Raw genomic sequence first — 21688 nt, 5'->3', positions numbered from 1 at the left:
TCTATATTTTTACAGTAAAAGCCTTTTCACCATGCAAATGGACAGAATGTGTAGGGCTTTATAACTAATGGCAAAATCTTCAGGGCAAAATGAGGGTGTCAGATATTCAGATGTGTTCCTTAGCACCTGGCCTGTCCAGGAGACTGCCTTGGGGAGCATCCTTTTTGGTTGGCCTCTTGCAGGCATGCATGAGGAACATGCTGAGAAGTGTTAACATAATAGATACCAGTTCCGCTTGCTCTTGTATGGGGGATTTCAGTGGCTGAGTGAACGCATCAGGATTGCTGTCCTATACTGTCTTACCCTACTAGTCCCTGTCCTTTAAAAGGAGGTTATATACACATGAATGTTAATTATGTGAAAAGGGAACAGGCAAAATAACAATTTAAAAAACACTGTAGAAAAAAATAATTCCTGTGACACTAAAACTTTATATCTGTTGTGCATTTACTTTGAACAAGAATGCTGGAAGCTGGTTTAAATAAGCATGTGTGCTTTAAGTTCCTCTCTGCTTTGTACTAAGTGTTTTCAGCTTTCACGTACAGATAGGTAAGTCCAAAGAAAACGTAATTACAGTGTACAGTTAGCTTTTCTCCCTGCCTCAAAGCTTGGAACTTGGTCATTTTTACAGTCTGTAAAAATTCATAATGTTGTTCAGGCTTGGTGAAGCAGTGCTTACTGTTGTGTAGCTGAGGACCTTCATTCCCCACTCTGCTCTTCACAGGAGGAAATTCCTAACCACTCTAAAGAGTCAGGTGGTCCCTGAGCAGTCACCAGGTGAGGCAGGGTTGTAGTTTGAGTGTTGCTATGGTTTTTTATGCCAAAACTTCCTCATGGATGGGACAGCAGATGAACCTGCAGGTCTGCTCTGGCACTGGTGATCGGTCTGCTTTGAGTAGGAGGTTGGGCTGGGTAACAGTCCAGGGGGTCCCTGCCACCCCGTGTTTTGTGGTAATCCATGGAGGTGGTGCTGAGGTTCAGTAACATGCAAAGCTAAGCAAGCAAGCAAGCAAGATGTGGAAACAGAATGAACAATTACATTAGCATTAGGCCACAAAGGCGTGTTGAAAGGATGGCAGTTGGGTTCACATGCCTGTACATATGCTGGGGTTTGCCTGTTCCTGCTGAATTAAGCTAGAAGTGAAAAGATGTAATTCTCCATCTCAAGAGATATCCAGCCTGCTTGAAATATTTATAGCTGTTAAAGTTTCTCTGTTCAGAACAGGCCAAAAAGATTGGTATGCTTTGGATGAGTGTGTCCCTATTCATATTTTGAAAAATGCCTGCATCTTGAATTACCTTCTGCAGCCTGCTATAAAGAGTGTAGTTGTCAGAGAAGGGCCTTTACCATTTGTAAAATGATACATCATGCTGATTTTATATTTGTCATCTGATTTTGAAAACATTAGCACAAACAGAGGAGAGAATGTTTCTTACTTTAAATCTGTTCAGTTATCTGTAAACAGTTTATGAATCCAGTTGACCTGCAGTGAATCTGGGAGCAATTCTTTGGACAAAATATTTAGTGTATTTTGTACTATTATCATTGAGAACAAGTGATCTTTTGAACTATCTACTTTGAGAGGTTGTTCACTGGCTAAATGAAAAAAAAAACCCAACTCAAAATACATGCACATTGCAGGGCATTAAGAGAGGTCTGAAAACAACACTATTTGCTGTTAACTGAAAACTTTCATCAGGGTGAAGAGGAATTACTTGGAATTGATATGGAACTATAAGTTATTTCTGGAGGGCAAATACAGTGGGGAACAATCAATTCTGCCCCACAGCTTTTATTGGTAAGTCACTGCTCAACAGCTCACTTCACAGACAAGAGAAACTACAGAAATTACTCATAGAATCATAGCATGCTTTGGGTTGCAAAGGACCCTAAAGCTCATCTAGTTCTGAACCCCCTGCCATGGGCATGGACACCTTCCACTAGAGCAGGTTGCCCCAAGTCCAGTTCAACCTGGCCTTGAACACTGCCAGGGCTGGGGCGTTCACAGCTTCTCAGAGCAACCTGTTCCAGTGCCTCACCGCCCTCATAGTGACTAATTTCTTCCTTGTACCTAACCTAAATCTACTCTCTTTCATCTTAAAGCCATTTCCCCTTGTCCTGTCCCTAAATGCCCTTGTGAATTTCTTGTTGGTCCCCTTTAGGTACTGGAAGGCTGTTCTAAGGTTTCCCCAGAACCTTCTCTTCTCCTTGCTGAACATGCCCAACTCTCTCAGCCTGTCTTCATAGAAGAGGTGCTCCAGCCCCTCTGATGATCTTTGTGGCCATCCTCTGGACATGTTCCAACGGGTCCAGAATTCTTGTTCTCTCTGATGCATTTGCAGGGGGACTTAGTGGTTCAGCAGGTGAAGTCTGAAAAGTTTGGTCATCGTTCCCATTTTCTTCCTTATGGGGCCTTCAGGTGGATATAATGTTGTACTCCCAACCATCAGCCTTCACTTCACTAACATCCTGCACCAGAACTCCACAATCTGGGGGAAGGTGAGAGCTCTCTTCACAGGAAGCAGCACCATGTTTGCAGCCTGCCAGAGCACATGCGTTGGTGGCAGCAACAAGCACGTCCCCAGCAGTTGTGCTGGCTGCAACCCTCCTCTTTGGCAGGGGAGGAAGCCACAGCCTTGACAAGCCTGGCAGAAGGGAAGTGTCCAGCCCACGGGAGGGAGAGCAATGGTATGCTGGGGTGGCAGGAAGGTCTGCTGCAAAGAGCAGTTGTCCAACTGTGACGGTCTCCCACAAGAAATCTAGGGCATGTTTAAAGTTGATTTGGTTTTGCATCTGTCAGAGGTAGACCCAGGAGCCCTGCTCTGTCCCTGGGGCCTTTGTTGAGACAGTCAAATGGATATTCAGGGGTATGCTGGAGCAGAACTAAGCCCAACAGCACACAGCTGTTTTACCATCATAGAAAGTCCAGCTTAAAAAGAGGAATTTTTCCTTGTTGATTTGTATGATTTTCTTTGGAGATGGATGGTCCTCTGGGCTCTCTGCTTTTTCACTCATCTGTTAAAAAGCCCCATTTTGGGACATCCCAGTTCTCCCAGCCAAGAAAAGCTGGATTCTGCTCCTGGCTTGCTCAGAAGTGGTTGCTCAAGAGCAAAATGAAGTATTCCTGTCAGGAATTGGATGCACAACATCCAGTGTGCTCCTGGGGTTAAAGAAATAGGTCTTAGGCTGGAAGAGAAATCCTCCGCATGGCAGTACATTACGTCAGTACAGAAAGGGACCATCCAATTTTGCATTCCGATATGAAACACAGCAGCAGGTGATATGTACAGCAATATGCAAGTTTAATAAACTTCCTGTTCAACTTGTGGACAGAATAAACAGTTCCGTGATGTCTGCTTAACAAAGCCAAATTGTGCACCTCTCTGTATTGCAACTAAAACCACTACAGTTAAGGGACTGTCAACATTTCCCATCTGGATGGATGATTTAGCCGCTTTGCTTCATATCAGGGCTAACTTGGCATTTGACTTACCAAGTTCTGCTACAAGATGCTGTTTTACTGATTATAATTTGTGTTCAGTGGCTATGTTATTCTTAGGCTTGGAGAAGGAGTTTTAAGCAGCATTAGAGTAGAAGAAAAATGAATATTAAAAAATATAATTTTGCAAGTCCCTGGAGAATGGAAAGAAACTTAGAGACAGATGTACACAGAGTTGGGAGAAAGCAAACATTTCCCCTCTCTTTGCTTTTAGCTTTGAAAAGGTCCATGGGATTGAGCTATTACTTATTAGTGTCTGCCCCCCCTGCAACTTTCTGTTCCATACTGGATGTGCGGTGTTTGTATGGAAAGCAAATTTATTTCACTGTGTAATAAGATTTGAATGCAAACATTTAATTAACATTATCTGTTCAGAAGCATTGCTTAAACAAAAGTTAACCTTTCTGTGCCAAAGTTAAATGAAGCTTTGAAACTGAAGGTTAGGTTTTTTGTTCCTTTGACCAGCACCATGGATTGATGTGCTGTTGATACAAACACTTTCTCAGGTTTCACGTGTGGAAGTCTATGATGGAATAATAACTTCATTAATTTGGCCCATACTGATTCAGTTGAATACTAATATTTTGACCTTATTCCCTAGGAAATATTTTTACTGCTGCTCAAACTTGGAAAATGTGGCCATCCCTGTGGTGTGAGCCACATTTATGACAAACTTTCAGAAAGATATTTCACACGTAAATACATGACTCTTGGTTCTTAACACTTTCCGTATTATCAGAAAGAGGTAAAATGTGTAAAAAAAACTCATTATAAAATTAAAAAAAACCTCATTGAAATGTGATTTTTGAGTGTTGCTTTCTTTCCCTTTTTTTAGTACCCTGAGATTTATATTTCTGTGTGCCCTGTAACCTAGGAAAGACAAGGATGTGAGTCCTGTGCACAGCTGACCTCACCGGAGCTGATGCAGTTTTGAACCTTGAGTCTCAGCACAGAGGATAAGGATGCACATCTACAAAGGTATTTAAGCAGCCAACTCCTTTAATGCCTTTGTGTGTCTAAAGCCATGGAGTGGATCCACCAGCCTCTAGTAAGTAGGTATGTGGAGAAGCTGGACATCAGTTACATATCAACTGACCCCCATAGTCTAACTCAGTAACCACTGAGGTAGAATCTTCCTGGTTATCTCAAGGAGGAGGAAACTGGGCTAGGAATTATGTTTTGTTAAAATACAATACAAATTCCTAACCCAGTTTTCAGTCAGGAGAGCATGTTATTGTTGAACAATTGCTACCACTTTGTGGAAGCTTGTTTTCTGCGCCTTAAGGGAAACTGAATTAAGTGACCTTCTATTTTAAAACACTGCTCTTTCCTGTCACTAATGAAGCAATAGCAATTACAGAACATGGTCTTTTCTGGGAGTTAGTTGCTTGTTCTCATTGATATGAATTTTGCTGCCTCTATTTGAATCTTATCTATAGTACTCCCTGAGGCAGGCCACTAGAGACTGATTTCACTGGTGACTCCAGGCTGGCCACTAAGGCAAGAGGAAAGGCATGTCCCATAGCTTCAGAAGTTAGTGCTAGAGCTGCGATAGACCTGATGAATAGGGCTGTGCATGACGGTAGCTGAGGTTTGTGGTATACTCTACCCATGCGCTGTTACTGACATCCAGAGCAGCTGCTTTTTCTACATGGAGAACTGCTTCTGTTACTAACCAGCCCAGAAATCATAATGTTCACAAGTGGTGCTAGTCCACTGTCTAGTCCTTGCCTTTCCATGCTCATTACAGCTCAGCAAATGCAGAGATTTGAATCTAACATAACAAGAAGTGTCAGAATTGGGGATTAATTCTCTGTGAAATAATTTCCATGAGGGGATGCTGCCAGGAAGCTTGACTCTGCATTCCTTTGACACCCCAGATTCCCACAAACTGCAAGGAGAGGACTCTGTGGGCAAGGAGTGCGGCGTGAGCTTTTCAGCTACAGATATCTTAATACATAAGTGGGGTGCCCTCAAGAGCTTGCTGTGCCAGAAAGGTGACCCTTCTAGGACTGGGACCATTTATAGAATACTGATTTTTAGTGTAGAGCACGGTTTTATAACTGATTTCTATAAATGTAAAATACCAGGCCAATTAAGCTTGAAAGTGCTGACAGAGTCTTAATTAAATCAGCGTGAACAATATCAGTCTTGCATAACTTTGTTTCCATCAAAAGCATCAGAAATTATGATATTTTTTTTCTTTGTCCCTTGTAAGAGATGAAGTTCTGACAGCTTGTTCCCATTTCCCAGTACTGCTGGTTCATTAATTTGTCCATAAGTCTGATCTTTCTACTCCACTCCCATTTCCCTGTGGTTCCTTGTTTTTCTTCCTTAGCGTTGACATTTTGGCTCATTCCCTACAATACTGTGTATTGGCTACAGGGAGTTCAAGTGTGCCTTTCCTGTAACCCTTCTGTCCCTCCATTTAGCAGCAGAGGGTATACTGCTGCAGTCCTTCAACAAGGGTGGATTTTGCAAAACACTGACTACCAAGAACTTGTATTTGGTATTCAGCACTTTTTTGTTTGTTTGTTTGTTTGGAGACCAAATCCCTGGGCAAATCTGTCATTTAAGCACAGTAGAAATTCAACATGCAAGTAGACTGCTAAGCCAGGGCTGCTCCCACATGCTGGCAGTCCACATGACTTCTCTGAAATGGGCACTGATTAATTACTGGGTATGTAAGAGTTAAAGGTAATGTAATGTCTGGTCTTGCTGTCAGTCTACCCATCTGCTACCTGCCTGCCCGTGCACAGAGGGGACTGCTTGCATGCCAGCCTTTGAGTCATGCAGCAAGACAAGGGCAGCCACACATGTGACGGAGCACAAGCTAGGGCAAAGTCCTCTGCTTTCTGCGCGGATGAGGGGCAAAAATACTGGTAGTAGATCTCTTCTTTCTCTTGTTTCAATACCTGCAATTCAAGACTCACCAAAGGAGTTGTTACCTGACGTGAAGGCAGGAAATACTCGTGTGATTTTTGCAACTTCAGCCTCCTGGACTTCTCCCCAGGGGACAATGCAGTTTGCCTGTCTCTATCTAAACAGCTTTGGCTTTATGCTTTAATGCTTCATTAAATTTCACAAAACTACTCACATCCAACACTGTGGAACAGACAAGCAGGGAGAGGAGTTTAGTGTGTATAACAAGCTGGAATACAACTGAAAGAGACTTAAAGCCTGTGATCGATTTGGTAGCCCACAGGGGTCACCAAAGGTGGTCACAAAGGTTGACTTGAATTCTGCGCTGGCTCTCCCTACTGCCTTCTTAATCCCATTTACATCCTTGATCTTAATCACTCTGTGATGACTTAGGCTTTATCAAATCTTCAGCTCTTGTGAGTGTTGTTAGTATGTTCAGAAAACATGTGGATCAGGTTCTCAGGGTCTTGAAAGTGCCACAATGTAATAAAATCCTATTTCTTAGACTTCAGTTCATCATCTTGTCTGTTCTCCATTTAGTACCCTGTTGATTTGTGTTCAGAATCAACCCTCATGATATAGAATGCAAATAATAGGTTTTGTGGAAGACTACTAGAAGATTGTAATCTTCTGGTCTTATCTCTCACTCCAGACATATCCTGAAATGACTTGTTCTGTCTTCTCTTTCTATTTCACAATGAAAGCATTTCACAGAGGAGGTGACATCTTTCAGTGCTTTAGCATTTCATCTCCCTATGCCTTCACATTTTTTTCCACTTTCTCATCTGGATGTTACCAACTTAATTAAACTGCACAATGACTCTAAAAAATACAAACTCTGGCGAAGGCTAATGAGGATGTTTGTTGGCATCTGGTCATTGTTTTGCCTTGGGCCCATAGCTTCGCTTGTCACTCTCCACTGAGTACTGAACCCATGCTTGTGTTTAAGGATAACAGCTCCAAGCATGATTATATCACAATTTCTGTGTGTGCTTTCAGGAGGGTTTAATGCTGTATATATTGCCCATTATAACCACATTTCAGACAATAGCTGGCTGCAGAATACAGTGCAATAAAGCAGTAGCAAATCTTGTTCCTGTTCATTCCCTGTCATTATATTTAGGTTCCAATGAGTTGGTTTAAGAGCACATAGAAAAAAAAAAAAAAAGCCACCACAATGGGCTCAAAGCAATGGCTGCAAATGTAAGCAGTTTTCTTAGTCCATAAGCAAAGATGACATGGCCTCTAGCTGAGTTCTGTGATATTTTCCCGTCTGAATCTGTCTGCCAAATCAGCATAAGCTTATCTAATCATGCAGTTGACTAACCATGTTGATTTGACTGGACCAGCTTTCAGTGAAGGCATTGGAGAATAACTGCAGCAGCTATCATCTTTCTGTGTGGGATTTCAGGTAAATTTCTGCAGCTCGATGTGCCTTGCAAGTATGAGCAAGCAGAGTCTGTTGAGAGCAGAGGAAGTTTCCCATTCTTGCTGTCAGACCTGTTTTCCACAAACAATACCACAGTGCTAATTACTTCTGTAGCAGAGCAATTTTTCGTGATTTACTTTTATTCTAAGAAGCATTGTTAGTAGTTGAAAGAGTAAATTCCATTCAACATTGAGCATAAGTGACTGACTCAGTTTCCTGTCTTGTTGAAGATACAGCTGATATTTAAAGAGTTGGGAATTCATGTTTCTTGAAAGACCTTTCCTTTGAATTTCTGTGAACAAACATCTTTGATTCCTGAGTGCCATGTGCCAGCAAAATCCTGAAACCATGCTGAAGGCATGTTACTGACACATAGGTGCATGGGTCAGAACCATCTTTTGTAAGACTGGAAAGTATCTGATCTTGCCTCAAATTGTACTCCTGGTTCCTAGAAATACTCTTGCTACAAGATAAGCAAAATTATGTAATCATGGATGTCCACTGGGTATTTTGGATTGAATGAAATCGTCCTTGTGTACCATGGGAATAGTCATAGAATAAAAATTTGAGATAGGCTAATCATAACAGAAACATTTATCGAGGTTTCCAGCTAGGACATCTGGGAAAACTATGGAGCACAATGCTAAAAAGAAAAGGGGTGTCCATCCTGACCATGGAAGGCTCTTACATTAGAGTGGCCAGGGCTCTTTTTTGAGGAGAAATGCCTTCTTTCATTTGGCCAGCATTAATTAAGGACAGGATTTCCCAGCCAGTCCACTCTTGGGCTTGAAGGTGAGCTGATGAAGCAGCCTGCTGGGTGGCCAGATTTGGTCCTAGGGAAAGGCATCATAGAAATTTTGGTGCCTGGGTAATGCTTTAGAGCGTTGTCCCCTGTTTGTCTTCATCAGTGTTTAAATTAATTGTGTGGAGAGCAGAGCCTTGAGTTTACTTTATATGCAATCTACAGGTATCTGGGTTAGAGACTTCTCCCGCTGAAGCAGTCTTTACGCTTTGCATTAATGTAAACAGTGTGTTTAGAAATACATTGTCTGTGGCAGATCTGACATCACCACCAAATTCTTTAAAATAAATTTTTAGGGGCAATCGTATGTCAGCTGCTTAGCACTGAAATGTATGGAATGGAATTAAGCAAACCTTTTCTTAATTAAAAAACAAAAATGGATTCTGAACTTTATCTAAGGGTCACTTTGGGATGATTTCTAGACAGAAAAAATCTTGGCTTTCTGGCAGGACAGCTGTGAGGGAGTGTTCTCTTCATTAGAACACAATTTGTCCAAGAAAATAACGTTCCAAGTCCTAATCAATTTAGATGAAAACTTGCTGGACAGAGTTCAAGCAGGCCAGTTATGGAGCCTCATAAAGCCAAACCCACATCTCTCAGTGGGCAGGAGGCAAGATAATCTTAGCTTACAATGGAATGTTTAAATTTATACAGCTAAGACACTGACATAGGCACAAGGTTTGGTTCTTTTGTGTTTTGTTTTTTAACCAGAAACATGTGAAGAATTAGAAATTTTAATGAGAGGGAATGTCCCTTTAAGATGCAATCACTCATGGTGAATGGACTGTGGCCAGATTCATTCTTGTTTTAGCATCTATAGAAAGATTTTTTGGAAAGGACCAGTTTCCAGAACACTAGAAATATAGGTGTGCCTCTAAATGAAGGTCCTTGGCATCACAGGCTTTTGCACAGTTTTATAATTCCCAGCTGTATAAGGATTCTTTTTTAATGAACTGCTTCAGCAGTCGAAATTCAGCAGTTTGGAGAAGCTGTTGCACAGTTAGCCCTTGGGAAGGTGACACCATGCACGGCATTGTTCAGCCATTAAATGTAAGCTCTTTATGATGACACATCACTACTGAGCACAGAAAACCACAGGATAACACACCCCCAACCTTCTGGTGTTAATGGTAACTATTTCAGGGTTTGCTTTTCTGTCATTCAGTTAGTTTCTCCATTATTGCAGCTGGCATTTCAGGCTGCAAAAGGGTACTTAAATAACTTTCAGATTTGCAGGTCCATGCCTGAAATTCTCCTAAGGATGAGATATAACCTGAGCAATCTTTAACCTGGGGAGTATTTCATTTCTTAACGTGAAATCGTTTTATAACTTGCAGAGTCTTAGCCAAGGTTAATCTCCACTACAGTCATGAATCAAGTACATCTTTAGCAGTGACTGTCAATGCTTTTTAGATAGCCACAGCAACGAGTTGATGTCTGAAGTGCCAGCTTACATCTCCCTCTTTGCTAGTGAATCCTCTGCTCTCCTGCATCCATTGCTGGGAAGTTACAAACACACCATTTCTCCCATGTCATCATTCTCTTCTGGCACGTGATGACCTCCACTGGCTCCAGGAAAACAAACAAACAAACAAAACCAACAAATGTTTTCTAGCTGCAACTCGCCCTTGTCCACAGGACAGTCACTCATTATTTACTCACCAGGCCCCTCTGTTCGGGGACCAAGACCTGAGTCAGGAGCTGTCTTTTCTCATCATGACTCCTGTGATTTCTAGGGCAGTGAAACATCCCCTCTTCTGGACCTCCTCCTCCTCCCAAACAGCACCATCCACAACACCACTCGTGCACCTGTGTCCACCCTCTTGACTCAAAGGGCAATCTACCCACATGACTAGGGCTGGATGTGAAAGAAAAAGAGCATACAGTATTGTTAAGCAACTTGTAGTTAAAGTCAAAAACTCTGGAGACTCCCCGACTACTGTAAAACGCCAACAGCTCGTTGTCCCACAGCCTCTTCCTTCCTTCAAGCCCCACTCCGCCAAGTTGGCCACCTGAGACTCTGCTCATTCTCTTGTTTTCCCTGGCTCTTCTCACTTGTTTACTTAAAAATCTCTTTCCCTCCCCTTCTCTTAATTTGAATTTCTTGCAGGAGGGTCCTATAAGGACAGCTACTTTAATCAGAATTTCCTGTGACTTAATAGGCAGCTTTTTTGTTTTGGTTTGGTTTTGAATGTTTTAAAAGAAAAATGTAATAATTTCTTAAATGCCCCTTTCCAGAACTCTGCTTTAAACCAAACACGTTTCTTACAGAAGGTAGTAGTTTTAAAGACCCAGTTTAAAAGACAAACTCTGTACTAAGAAGGAGAAGGAATACTTTGAATGCAGCAGGACAGCCTGTCCCCCAAGGGAAAACGGCTGACATGCTGCTGAAGCTGACCGCATATTTTCATTTTCAAAAAGCAATCAAGACTAAAACCACCTGTGAGTGAGTCTAGCCTCTCCAGCTGATTTAGTAGGACCTAGAGCAGAGTGTCCTGTCAAAAGGCACGCTTATTTTCACAAGGCAAATGAATCAGTTTTTATGTGGCAGGGCTACAGCTCATTGGGATGAACTCGTTAAAACTTTGTAAAACAAACTGTGAGAGGTGCAATATTTCATTATTCAAACTGGCAGAATAGACAGGCATCCTATGGAAAAGTGAGTCATATTCTCTGTGGTACATTCTGTTCATTCTGTTATAACAAACATGAGTGTTTGTTTGCTGAGTCCATTAGCATCCAGCTATAAACTTGATTAGGAGGACAAGTTCCTCAGCCTGCTGCTGGGTTAGCATGTGTATTGCTGTTTGGTCGCTCTGTTGTATAACAGCACCAGTCATGTCAGACTGCCATTCCAAAAGGAAATAACAGCACTTTCCTCATTTATTTCAAGTCCATCAAAAATTTCTATTAAGGACATCAAAGCAATGACTTGAATACTTTCCATGCTTTCTGAATGACTCATCTTTTAAAGAAACTGCTGGGAAATAAGGCACCACTAAGGTTCCTTAATTTCAGAGTTTGAGACTTTTAAGAACCTCATGGAAAATAGCCAGAACAAGAAGCCACAAACCCACCTTCTCATAAAACCCTTCTCCATATTTTATATATCAGTATTAATTTCTGTGCTACTAGTTTGAGTTGTTTTACAACCTGCATGCCAGAAGATAAAACATTATCATTAGTTTAGCTTTGTGACTGTGGAAGGTAAGTTAACTGATCAAGTGTATTTATTGCTACCACTGATGGAAGATGATGGCCAAGGGAACAACTTTTAAACAGGATGATGATTGGCATCATCTAAAGCTAGTAGTGAAATAAGGGATTGTCTGCTGGAGACAAAGGCACTTCTGGGAAGTTTCTATGCAGCATAAATATCATTTTCAAAATCTGACTCTTGCCTGGTTGTAATAATGGGCAAAGTTTCCGAATTTTTAACTGCTTGCTGCATTTCTAATGATTGTAGATGGGGTGGGAGGCATTGCTGCTGACTTCAGTGGGAAGAGACTTGGAGATTTGCCATGGGTTAGGAGCTTGTTGGGTTATAGCTTGAAGTGTTTCATCTATTTCCATAGAATCACTTGCTTATCACAATTATTTGCCCAGCACAGTGCTCTAGGAAGTGAGGTTACTATCCTGCAATATCTGAAAGGAAGGGCTGAGGACAGTGAGTATCCACTGTTTGGCTCTGGAATTTCAGCTTCTGGAGTGCATGATGGTACCCTTAAGACTGCTCATCCTGCTGACCTTTTTCTTCCACCTTCTATCCACATGTCAGCAGAGCACTGGCATGCAGTTGCAGACACACTCTAGCACAAGATGGAGCATGCATTGAAAACCTGTGAAGTAACAGCATGAGACTACAGGTAAAATAGCTGCTTCACTCCCCAAACTGAAATTAGGTTGAGACACTCAAGTAGAAAATACAGAGTCTTTTGTCTTTTTACCATGGCAAATATCTGGTGATAGTTTTAGGGCTTCTTTCTGTCTCTGATAATAATTTTTTTAAATACATTTATCTTCAAGGTATCCAATTACTAAAGTCCATTCCTCCATTTAAGTCCCTTATTGCAGGTGTTTTTATCAGTCAGGGAATAAGCTTGTATTGTCCCTCCTTAAGATCTCTTCAAGCCGTTGTTCACTGAAGTGGAGAAATGCTTCAGAGCCATGTCAGATGCTTTCCGCATGCATCCATGTGGACAAGCTGGCCCCAGGAGCCAGTCCAGTTGCAGGTTCCCAGAAAGACGTCTCACATCTCTCACAGTGAATTAGCAGCAGAAGGCTCTCCTCGCCCACTGCAGCACCTCAGGTTACCTTTGTGAGTCATTCATTCTATAGGAAATCTCGTAACTATAAATGGGATATTTAATAAACCTGAGTTTTTTAATCTTTAAGTGCCCATAGCTATTCACAAAAATAAAATACACAGTCCAGCATGATCAGCTACATGCTGGGAAAAAAATACATAGCTTTGAAACATGGTGCTTGAGCAGGGTCAGGAGGCCTCAGTGGGTTCTCTGGCAGAAATGAACAGTTGGCATCATATTTTTCTCAGTAAAATACAAGAAGTTTATCTAGTAATAGAGCCTTTTGAAGGCAGAGCAGTCTGAAGTCTTGTAACACCCCCTGCATACACAAGCTTGTGCTGCAGGTGAAAACATCACACTTAAGAAATGAAGACTTAATTTCTGCTATTTATCCCTTACTTTTCCCTGCCAGTAACTGTCATCTTCTTATTGTGGAAATTGTCACCCTGTGGACATGTGGTTGAAGTTGTTTTGGGGTTTGGGTTTAGTTTGTTGTGGGGTTTTTTTTGTGTCTACTCTCCCTGGAGAAAGGGATGCTGTGTATGTGTGGCTGCCTAGACCAAAACTGGGGATGTTGGGAACTGGAGGTCCCAGTCTTTGCTTGTGCCAGTCCTGGTGATGTGTGAATGCATAAGTCTATTTAATGTGCCACTGCAAGAATGACATGATATCTGTGGGTGCAGGAGTATCTCTTTGGGAATTCCAATGTTTGGTTTGCTGGCAATATTGCTCCAGTAAATAGCTTTTAGTTGCTTCCCACCTCAGATGGTTTATCTGTACAATGGAAAATGGGCACTTCCTAGCAAAACCAGAGCTAAATTTTGAATTATTCATAGCTTTTTGCATACCCTTGACTGGAGTATAAGCTGCAAATCTGTGAAGATGCACACCAACATTTCTGTGGTTTAAGCATTAGGGAAAACCCTTCTCCAAAGACACTGCTATATGCTTTGTGGCAAGTCTGTGTTCAGCCCTTCAGCCCCCAGGCATACAGTCTCAGCACCTAGACCTCATTAACCCTTTCTGTGTGCTGACCCACATTTTTGTTTTGTAGAATCTGCTCTGCTGGTGGCTGCAGGCTCATACTTAGAGCTAGGAAGGTGCCTCTCATGTGCTGTGTCTTTGAGGTGCAGAAAGCAGCATCTAGCATGTTTGGATTCCATAAACTATCAGGGCATAACCATAACAGCCCCACCCCCAGCACTGCCCTCACCCATGCCACAGCCGCACTCTGCACACAAGGCCCTTCACTGCCAGTGCTGTGGGCATGCACAAGGCCTCCCAGACAGGCTGGAAGGTTAGCTGGGTCATCCCACACCTCTTGGTGACAGGCCCCAGTGCTTTGCCATCAGCTCCCAGGAGGCTATGACATTTGAGCTTACACTGGCTGCCCCAGCGCAGGGGGGTCAAACAAATTGAATTGCTCTTCAAATTAGCTGGATGCAGCTTTGATCGCTGTCCATTTGAGATCTTGTGTGTTTTAGCTGGAAAAATGCACGCCACGTTCCAGCCACCTCCTCCAGCCAGGGGAGCGGTGATGCCACTGGCAACTGCGTGTGCTTGCTCAGAGTTACTTAGCTGGAAAGTTATCACTGAAGCGTGTCCTCTATCGAGAACAATCTCAGCTTCACTGGGCCTATCTCTTACAGATGTTAATTCCCTGCTATTATCTTTACAAGTTCCAACAGCATAGTAAGCTGCAGTGAAGAGAGGGGATATGTTCAATTTAAGCAATGAGATTGCTATGTTCTGAATAAATCCACTTTTATTAATAATTACCTCTCTGCCATGACTTTAAATTCAAACAGCTGGACAGCCTCTGCTCTTTATTAATTTCCTTGGATCCTTTGGCATGAAGCCCTCAACTCCTGTGATGTAATGGTATAAAAAGTTGGCTCCTGCCTGAGCTTCCACCCACAAGTTCTAAATTTGGAGCATGGCAAATTTCTGCAAATTCCAGAGACAGGCTATGCTCAAGACGTGCTGATGCCTCCAGTCCCATCCTATTGCACCAAACAACAAGACTGTGTGCTTTTTATAACAGGGATCATAAATATGACTCAGATGCACATGTTGTCTATGTAAGCACTTGGGGTTGGCTATCACTTTATGGCACTGGGAGAAAGCCAAGCCAAATAAAAATTGTTTTGAGTAAATATTACATTTCTAGAGCATGAATAACTTTTCTCTTCAGCCAGCGTGTCACTAATGGGAATAAGGAAGAAGTCGGGGTGGGGGAAAGCAGTAACTAAATCATCCCACTAAACACAGTCTGCAGCAAGACCTGTTGTTTCGGCTCGTCTGGGGTGTAATATCCCAGATAATTCGTAGCAGGATTCAGCAAGGCCACAAGTGACGGAAATAAAAATAGCTATAGAGTTTAGTGCCATGCTGCTGAACAGCTCTCTCTTGGGTGGGATCTCCACCAGTGGTATGTAAAACAGACGACTAAAGAACCAAGTGTCCTTCTCTCCCCTGCTCCCCAGTGTGCAGAGGCTCAAGCATGTGGATTGCTCCACGGAGATCAGTGTTGCTACTCACATGCTCAGCGCTAAGCATGTGCACATGTCTATTCAGGATTCAGGCCAAAAGGAAGGATGAGTTTTTCATCCTGTGACTTTGGGACCCTGGGGGATGTCTGCATTGCAGAACACGGGAAAACAGAAAATGAATCCACATGAAGCTATGTGCTGCTGCACCAGAAGGTGAAGCAGCTTATTGGCAGCTCTCTGCAGCAGTGACAGGACATCCCACCACCAGCAGACACCATGCAGGGCTGGTTCATCATGGCTGTTGGCTCTGCTCCAGCACTTCCAGCAAGCTGGTATGTCTCAGCTCCTCCTCACCCCCCAAAAATATAATTACTCCTGCCCTTGAGCAGGACTCAGTCAGAAGCATCTGAAGTGCTTCACCTACCTGAAATGCAAAGGGATAAAAGCAGTTTTATTTCTGCTAGAAATTATCAGGAACCATTTCCTGATAAAAGGAATCTTAAAGCCTCCCCAAAACAATAGCCAGGAAGAAAAGCAAGAGTCTAGCTTTGAAAATCATTGGTAGCTTTCCCGTTTTCCTAATAGGCATACAATCCTGAGCATTTTGCATTCCTGTGTGGTTTTGCATACCTGGTGAGTGCTTTCCTGAACTTTGCTGTCTTGTCTTTTTTTACAGGAAGAAAACCTGGCTTTAAAAAAGGAGCTCAGACAGGAAAGCAGCAATGTTCCAAGAGAATTTCCGAGTCAAGCAGGAGAGCAACTGGCTTCTTAAAGAGATCCCTAAAACATTCAGCTACGCAGTTGGAGCAGGTGAGTGGGAAGGCGTCAAGAGCACTCGACATTCTTATGTCCCAGCCATCCCTATCAAGTGTCTGAAGAGCTTTTCTGTGCAGTGGGCTGGACTAGGGCTTGCAGATAAAATGTTTTAAGGGCTGTGAACCCTGCAATAACAGCGACAGCCCTGACGTCAGCAGACCTGTACCTCCAGGGACTAGCACTGAGAAATCAGTGCTGATCTGCCCAGTGAAGGCAGATTTGACTGTGTTTCCAGGATCTGGGAGATAAGTCTTTTTCCATGCCTTGCAAGCTGCCAGGGGTCATTTTCTGCCAGGATAGCTGCTCAAGCAGCGTGTGAAGGACTGGCTCCCTCCCCTTTGTAAAATTCTCTGAATTTTACAATTCAGAGAAACTTTTGTAATATAAGAAAGTGTTTTTATGTATTAGAGCTTCTAAATTGTTAAAACAGTTGGAAAATCCTAATTGCCGTTAGTAGACAAGAAAAAAAACAGTGAAGAAAACATTTTGGATTGCAGAATTAACAAAACTGGGAGCTGAGGATCAGTTTCCAAGACCAAAAACATTTTCAAGGCGTCCTCTTTCAAGTTTAACACAAGTAGTCAAGTCTTCAACAAGTGATTTGCACCTACCTGCAAAACTCGTTGCTCAGAGTTGCAGAGCTTTAAGCTCTGAACATTGTCCAGAGATGCAGTGTCCAGGTCAGTCATGTTTAGATTTAATCCAGGATCTTTCTGGGTCTCCACACGCAAAAGGGAGAGAAAAACCTACCTGGGATTGATTCAGCAGCCTGAATTAGAGATGATGAAGGAAGGCTTGGCTGGGGCACAGTATGGCTTTATGACTGCTGGCTTAATTTTCTTGACACTTTGCGGGTAGCTATGTGGTGGTTTAGCTTCAGTTAATTAGACAGCTAAAGGCTGCTTCCATTTGTGGTTGTTACCCAAGAACTCACAGGAGGTTTTCTGGCTGCCAGGGATCAAGCCTAAAGGTGGAGGACCTAAAGGTGATTCTGTGAGGGGCTGGTAGGGAGTGGTGCCAGAGGCCTCTGGCCATGCAGGAGTTTCCCTGGTACACATGGCCCTTTTAAAGGCCTCATGCAGTGATCTCTGATTTGCACCTTGTGGACACAGATTGCAGTTTATCATGGTGTTGCTTAAAAAAATCTCTCTTTTTGGGGAATAGCTAAGTATTTTCCAGATGTTTGTGAGCTTTTTTCATGGGTAAATATCACTCATGTTTCATCAATGAGCAGCTGAGGCATAAGGAGGCTGAGGGATCTAGCAAAGGTGATAGCAAGTCAAATTGTTTGGAATTTTGTCGCTCTGAAATATCATCTTTCTAGAACAGGAAACCCTCTCAGGAGTAGTAGGTTTTCCTTAAAACAACAGTTCAAACCTGTCGATCTTGATATATCAGGAAAAGGAGGAATGTAGAAAATGTGAGAGTTAGCTTAGTCTCTCTTGAACTAAACCACCAGGTTCACGTTCCTATGGAGAAACAAATACCCTGCAGCCATCATGGTGTCTTTGATTTATTTTTTGGAAGTTGAAAACTCCCCCTTTTGGTGTCTGAGCTAAAATGAAAACAGGGATTTTCTGAGCCAGCAAAAGGTTTCTAGAGTAAAAACCCTCCAATCCCACTTCTCAAGAGTTTATGACATGAGCAGTTGAGCTAATGTAATCGCACTTAACCTGCCCTACATTTCAAAATTGGATTAAAGTTCGTAAGTTGTTGAGGGAAAATGTTACCCAACAGAGTAACTGTATGACTCTCGGATTAGCGCCAGGCCTTTGCAGCTATGGGTGCGGGCCCTGGTTTCAGTCACCTGAATAAATCAGGGTAACCAGCATGTCCAGAGCAGAGGAGGGGATGGGATGCATCGCTGCTGCTCTGCCTTTGCAGCCACGTGGAAGCCCACCAAGCTGCAATGACTGGGTATGCTGACAGCATTATCCTTTGTAATCTCCTTGGTCCTCCGTTTTTAGGTTTGTTTTTTTTTTTTTTTTTACTTTTCATTGGCAAGGCAAGTCACCCAAACCCTAAGCAAAGGGTTTGGTTGGGTGTTACGTGAGCCTTCCTTGCAAAGGACGAGTGGGTTTTTCCTCCTGCGGTAGCAGTGTGCTGCTGCACGTACACAGGTGACGCAGCTCCAAGCATGCTACCAGCTCAGCTGTAAAAGCCGCGGGTAGAGCCGCATCTGTGTGAATCCGCCTTTCAAAACAGGATCCTCAGATGTGATTAATTACATACAGCCTGCCGCCCGGGCGCTCCGCTCCGGTGAGCAGCCTGAGAGCCGTGCGGCGGTGTCCGGCTGCCATCTGCCGTCCGACGCCCGGCGGGGGCCACGGCGGGGCAGGGACACACGAAGCATCCTCCAAGGCACCCCGGCCCGACGACAGGGCGGTTGAAGTGGCAATCTCTGCTCTCCGTCTGAGCCGTGAGCAAATCCTGCTCAGACTCACCAGGGCCCCCCGCCACGGTATCTCCCGCATTCCTGCGGCAGATCTGGTATTTCTTATTGTTCTCCCCGTCTCTGGGGGAGCAACTGCTGCTGCCTGACCGGCCTGCCGGGGCAGGAGCTGGCGGAGTCCTGTGCTGCGGGTCCCAGAACTAGCCGGGGGCTTTGGAAAAATCGTGTCAGTCTTCTCGCCCGGCTTCGGCACGCTGGGAGCCGGGGCTCATCAGGAGGGGCATGACAGAAATGAGAAAAGAAAGGAAAACTGCAAGAGCAGCGAGTGGTCGTGCAGCACCACTCTGCTGGAGGTGCTGTGGGCTCGGCACAGGAGCTTCCTGCTAGAATAGCTGCGCCAGTCTGCAGCAGCAGAGCACGCCTAGTCTGCCGGGTGGTAAATGCCTGCAAACTGGCGCACCATCAGCTGCGTGTCTGGGCCACCAGTAGCAGTGACTGGTTCGAGCAGGGTGGGCAGGGGAGGCAGAGCTGGGCAGAACGGGTCCCTGCTCTGCAGAGACGGCAATGCCGGGGAGCGGCCCGGCCCGGCCCGGCCCGGCAAGGGCGTTTGGCACCCGTCGTGGTTTTCCTTTTCCCTGCTCGTTTGGTGAGCTTTTCTGCCAAGCTGCTTCTAGTACCGCGCCCCATGCTTGTGCCCAGCCCTTGGCTGCCCAGCCCTTGGCAATACGATTTCAAGGAATATATGCTCTGGATTTTCTCCTGCCGGGGGGAGGGATTTGCTGGCTGGGGGTGGCCTGAGAGTAGCTGTGGGTTTGATGCTTGCCGTCTGTAATGGTGACAGTGAAGGGAGCATGCGGAAGCACGGGCAGACAAGTTTCTTTTGCAAGTAGGGCCACGCACAGCTCTGCTGCGAGACGAGGCTTGGGGTGATGGTTGGTTGTGCCCAAGTACCTCCTCAGGATGTTTCATGGGCCAGCAGCGACCCCCTTGGGCATTATGCAGCCCTCACAGGCAGGCAATGGCCACGCTAAGGCAAACCAGCAAATGCCAAAGACGCCACCTCCATCCCCAAAGAGAGCGGCGCCACACCACTCAGCATTTTGGGGCGGGAGCTGTATATGGGCAGGCTGTACCTCCCCATCATTTCCCACCTTCTGTCTGGGAGAAACCAGCCCAGGGCCAGCACAATCTTTCTGTGGTGGGGCAAGCTTGGCTGTGAAATGGGGCATGCTCCTCCTTCATAGGCAGATGTGGTAATTTTCTTCATGGCTTGGAAAAAGTAAAATGCCCCAGTGCATCACTGGCAAAAGAAATGGCTGGGAAAACACAACATCAGGCTGTTCCAAATGCAAAATCTCATTCCCGGCTGTGCTTTGAGAGGGACTTTCTAAAGGTGTTTGACCAGAGCCTGAATAGTTTTGACCTTAAATAGCTTTTTAAGTGTTGGGTTTTGTTTGTTTGGTTGGTTTTTCTTTTTTAGTCAGGACTGAGGAACCAGCACTCCAGAGGACATGGCCCTCCCCAGCACTCACATGCTGTGCTGGGGCTGAGCAGCACAGGCTTTGTTAGAGTGGAAAGAGAAACCCCCATGCTCTGGTAGGCATTGGAACAGCTAATGCACACCGACACCGAGGAAGCTCAGGCTGCTTTTGAAACTATCTTGTGTCACTGCTTGAGTTTTGAATCCCGTCTGAGTAGTATACATGCTAGTATATGTGTTCAAATTACACTTGTTGGCCATGGTGGGTGAAAGCACGTGGATGTCTTGTGCAGCTGTGGGCAAGAGTAGGCAACACAGGCCTGTACGAATCACACTCAAGCATCCACACAAACAAACAGGTAAGTTCCCCATGGTGAAATCTGCATTGCCTGAGCAAATCACTGCTGTGTGCTGAGGGAACAGGCAGCAACAGGAATAACAGCAGGTTATTTGAGCGTTTGCACAAAGATATTATTAGACCAGATTCCATAAAAGCTGTTTGCGTGCTGTAGCCATGGCAAGTAGCTCTATTAGTTAGTAATTGTATTAGTAACAGTGTATAAGGCTGGTGGTAGATCAAGCTCCTAGATGAAGGTGGCCAATGGGGAAAAGTGGAGTGCAACTGTTCTGGGGTTTGTAATACTATTTTTTTCCTTTCTGTCAACATTCTGCCCAGTCTCTCATGGGCTTTTCCCTGGCCAACTGCTCATATTCTTTTACATTACCCCAGAAAATTAGGCTAAAATACCAGAAAGAAGCAGGGAGAGGGGCTCTTGTCAAGTGGTCTTTCTGGGTCTGTGCTTGTAGGTGTTTGTTAAAAAATGCCTCATTAAATCTCCCTCTCAAAACTTTTCAGGATGTTTTTGTCTTTTGTTTTGCATCATACTGTTCCAGTTTTAATTGCTCTGGGAGGTTAGAATCTGTGACCTTTTTCCATACATTTTTTTCATCTGAAGTGTTAAAACAACCACAGGCATTTCCATCTTTTGAAGGAAGTGTAATTTTGACATAGCCAGAAAGCCACTTCATAAAACAGTGCTTCTCTCCACTTTCACTTCCCTGGGGTTTCCAAGTAGTTGAAGTTCACAGTGAGATGCAATGCATGAAAGTCACTATAGTCTCTAAATTCATGTAACGTCCTAAACTTTGTGTTTTATTTTGGAACTCATGGCCACATGAGCAAGAACAGGAGTCCTCAGGCCATACTGTCTGTATGGCTGCTCACCTGGCCAGGCAGGGAGCCCCAGGCTGTTCCAAACTGCAGGCTGGACTCTTCCCACCCCTCTCCTGTCTCCCCTCCCCCTTTTGTGACTTGAAGGGATGAGTTTGGGTCCCGCTCCCAAAAGGGGGTGTATGTGGGAGCTGCCACATTGCACATCCTTCTCTCAGCCTCCGGGATTTTTATCCTGCAAGTCAATGAGCACTGTTCAGAAGAATGAAGAAAAACAGGACTGGGGAGAAGGATGCACAAGGCAGCTGGGAAAGCACTATTTTCAGGTAAGTAACCTTCCTGACACGTTTTTTCCTTGCCCTGCTTTACTCCCATTA

At 44.1% G+C, this 21688-nt stretch overlaps 1 long non-coding RNA gene across 2 annotated transcripts in view; it reads left to right on the top strand.

The window, feature by feature from the left end:
• Positions 1-21688, top strand: part of LOC133226543 (uncharacterized) — a 32075-nt gene that overhangs the window by 9031 nt on the left and 1356 nt on the right. The window contains exons 2-6 of one of the 2 annotated variants that reach the window (XR_009729543.1): positions 2344-2500; positions 4375-4478; positions 10925-12971; positions 16129-16262; positions 21530-21637. This is a non-coding gene — a long non-coding RNA (uncharacterized LOC133226543). Of the gene's footprint in view, positions 1-2343; positions 2501-4374; positions 4479-10924; positions 12972-15862; positions 16014-16128; positions 16263-21529; positions 21638-21688 lie in introns of those variants that run through there. The other variant, XR_009729544.1, reaches the window with a different exon arrangement.

Source organism: Neopsephotus bourkii, unplaced genomic scaffold (assembly GCF_033783945.1).
Source record: "Neopsephotus bourkii isolate Nb327-2 ecotype Australia unplaced genomic scaffold, CSIRO-AGI_Nbou_v1 NB_1792, whole genome shotgun sequence".
In the NCBI taxonomy this organism is placed as follows: Eukaryota; Metazoa; Chordata; class Aves; order Psittaciformes; family Psittacidae; genus Neopsephotus; species Neopsephotus bourkii.
Note: the sequence above shows the minus strand (reverse complement) of the source record. Positions and strands in the feature narration are given on the sequence as shown.